The sequence below is a fragment of the Mus caroli genome, chromosome 12 (assembly GCF_900094665.2).
Source record: "Mus caroli chromosome 12, CAROLI_EIJ_v1.1, whole genome shotgun sequence".
NCBI lineage: Eukaryota > Metazoa > Chordata > Mammalia > Rodentia > Muridae > Mus > Mus caroli.
In genome coordinates, this window is record NC_034581.1 from 21,031,026 (window position 1) to 21,034,463 (window position 3,438).

At 46.5% G+C, this 3,438-nt stretch overlaps 1 long non-coding RNA gene across 1 annotated transcript; it reads left to right on the forward strand.

Moving 5' to 3' along the window:
• The first annotated feature begins 336 nt into the window (after nucleotides 1-336).
• Nucleotides 337-3,436, forward strand: LOC115032806. Its single transcript, XR_003838470.1, has 3 exons — nucleotides 337-403; nucleotides 2,180-2,278; nucleotides 3,356-3,436. It is a non-coding gene; the product is annotated as an uncharacterized LOC115032806 (long non-coding RNA).
• Nucleotides 3,437-3,438: the final 2 nt, after the last annotated feature.

Sequence of the window (3,438 nt, forward strand, 5' to 3'; positions counted from 1 at the left end):
GTTCTCTACTTCAAACACTGAGAACACATTTTGCAAAACCCAGAAGCCAGAAGCCAGAAGTCATGGCACACGCCTTTAATCCCAGCTCTCAGGAAGCAGAGGCAGGTGGAGTTCAAGGCCAGTCTAGTCTCCTGAGCTGAATTCCGGGACAGCCAGGGCCACAAAAACAAAACCACAGACAACCCTCGTTGGTCTGAGCTCTGTCACTGGGGTCTGGTCCTGGTCCTGTACTGCCTGCTTGAAGCCTGGGTCGTGAGTCCCACAAGGGCAGCACAGAAGACTGGAACGCAAAGGCAGAGGCTGTGTTTCCGACCGGAGCGCTCTCCCCGTCTCTCCCGGAAGCGGCGCTTGCTGTCTGGGTAACGGTGTCTTCAGCGGAGCGGCGATGGAAGTGGAGGAGGTGGTAAGGACCTAGAGGAACGCGTGGGGCTCCCACTCGCATTCCCTAACTCAAAGGGCCACGGACAGCCAGGAGGAGGAGGAGCAGCGCCCGGAGCAGGCATCGGCTGGGGGCGGTGACCCGCATAGGGGGCGGAGCGAGGGGGCGGTGGCCACTTGGGCCTGGAACCTGACTGCTTGTCCACTCTGGGAGGTTGCGGGTGGGATTGGGTGGAATGTTTGTTCAGAAGGGGCGTGGGCCAGAAGGAGGATGAAACTGTGGGCTTGTGGGATGGCCACCCCCGTGGCTCCTTGGAGGGGACCACCCAGCAAAGCTCCCTTTGATGCTGGTTGGGCGTGAGGAAGAGCAGGACCTGGAACTTGGGTTGCCTCCAAGTAATCCCTGTCAGCCTGTCTAGGGTACGGATACCAGACCCTTGCCGAGGACGTTCTAATGTGCTTGCTATCTTAGGGTTTCTATTGCTGCGATGAAACACCATGACCAAAAGAGCAAGCTGGGGAGAAAAGGGCTAACACTTCTATATGATTGTTCATCATCATCAGGGCAGGAACTTGGAGGCAGGAACTGATGCAGAGGCCATGGAGGGGTGCTGCTTACTGGCTTACTCCTCATGATTTGGTCAGCTTACCAGGTTCTGTAAAACCTAGAGCTACCAGCCCAGAGGTGACACCACCCACAATGGGTTGGACCCTCCCTCATCAATTACTGATTAAGAAAGTGCCTTACTGGCCTACCTGCTACCTGATGGTATGGAGGTATTTTTCTTAATTGAGCTTCCCTCATCTCAGATGTCTTTAGTTTGTGTCAAGCTGACACAAAACTATCCAGCACACGTGCCCACACCTCACTGTAAGAGTGGTTAGGAGGCTGCTGAGCCTTGCATGCACTTTGAACATGATGGGTGTATTCAGTAATTGACCCATAAGTCAAACACCAAAGAATTAGGAACCAATTCTCTGTGTGTGCACTGACAGAATAATGATAGAGGGACTCAAGGTAGACAGTAGATACTATCTGTATCCATGACAAATGTCTAGATAATACATTGATAAACCTAAAATTATAATCCATATAGACCATAAGTGGGCCATATGCTCCTTTTGCTTCCAGTAGAACCCCTAAGCACCCAGTTAAACGTTTAGTACTCATACGGTTGATACCCTTTATATGGTTGGATGAATAAATCAAAATTCGAAACATCTGCCTCAGTGCCCCAAAGAAAAAGTCAACAGTGTTTTCAATCTTTGTTTGTTTTGATTATCCATATGTTGGGTCATCTTTTCTCTCAGCAATTCCAGGGAGTTTATCTATATCTTTGTTTCCAATTTAGCCCTGTCCACCTTTCTTACTTTGTTCTCACTCTGTATATTTCAGTAGTTTTATGGAATGGTTACTGCATTTCATGCTACTAAAGAGACGAGACTCAGGCTGGCAAGATGGCTCAGCGGATAAGAGCAACTGACTGCTCTTCCAAAGGTCCTGAGTTCAATTCCCAGTAACCACATTGTGGCTCACAACCACCCGTAATGAGATCTTACACCCCCTTCTGGTGCATCTGAAGACAGCAACAGTGTACTTATTTATAATAATAAACAAATCTTAAAAAAAAGAGAGAGAGACTAAATTCTCCTTATTTATCGATACTGTCTGTGTATTTTTAGTTTTTTTATGATTGTTTTTTAATTTGGGGGGATGAAATTGCCAGGAACACTGGAAGTAGAGCTTAGAACCATGGTGCAGTGTGTTGGCCTGACAATAACAGATTTCTGCCTTCCACAGAAAGCGTTCAGAGACCGCTGTTCTCAGTGTGCTGCTGTCTCCTGGGGCCTTACCGATGAAGGCAAATATTACTGTACTTCCTGCCACAATGTCACAGATGTAAGTAATGTGCNATTNANGAACTTGATTATNTTCTCAAAATTGAAGTTTCNGGGTGGTATGTNGCCTGACTCCTAAACAGTGCATCTGTATCACTCACTCAATGGCTGAATTCCAAGAATAGAAACAGGCTTTAAGAGCACAGTCTTGGATTAAGAAATTTGCAAACTAGATTGGTGATGAACTTCTAAAGTTACGTTGAGTCACATTTATAAATGAATGTTTCATTTATACTATATGCATATGGAAGTTGTTTTTTTGTTTGTTTGGTTGCTTGGTTTTGGTGTTTTTGAGACAGGTTTTCTCTATATAACAGCCTTGGGTGTCCTGGAACTTGCTTTGTAGAGCAGGCCGGCCTAGAACTCACAGAGATCTGCTTACNTTTGCCTCCTGAATGCTGGGATTAAAGGCATGTGTCACCATGCCCAACTTGAAGTATTTAACATTATACTTGAAGGATATTTTTATTAGTTTTTAGTGTGTTGTACCAGCTTAGAGATTTGGAGGATGGAATGTTAGAATGCAGGGGGACTGTTGGGCATATTGGAAACAGGCTTCCTTACCACGTATCTTTGTGTAGTTCCTCACAACCTACCAAGTACTTTCTCATCCAGTATGTAATTTCTGCTTCACAACAACCTGTGAGATACAACAGTATGCCCAGAGAGAGTAAGCAGGGCTCAGGAGTCATTAATGGTTGTTGTTGTTGTTGTTGTTTTAAGACAGGGTCTGACTATGGAGACCAGACTGGGCTCCCACTTAGAGATCCAAGAGAGCTAGGATCCAAGCCATGCACCACCACACCTGACACCACCACACCTGACACAGTTGAGTTTGTGGCTAATGCCNCAGGAGTACAAAGGTTCGGGACAAGACTTGAATCTGAGTCTTCTAACCCCATCATGCCTGTTTCTTAAACTAAAGATTGTCAGTCTGTATTGTGTAATCATGGTGTTTGGGGCCATCTCCACACTGAAAGTTCTAGGTCCTNGTCTGGTGAGCATACCTTTAGGCCAGTAACAGAGTGTGGACAGCCTGNTGCTGGACTAGCTAAACTGCCATGACTGTTTTTCATAGGGAAGGATTTGCTGGAAGTGCAGAGCCAAGAAGGAATAAGCACTGCTTTCAGCACTTACTCAGAAGGGCCAGCTGGGGTGGAA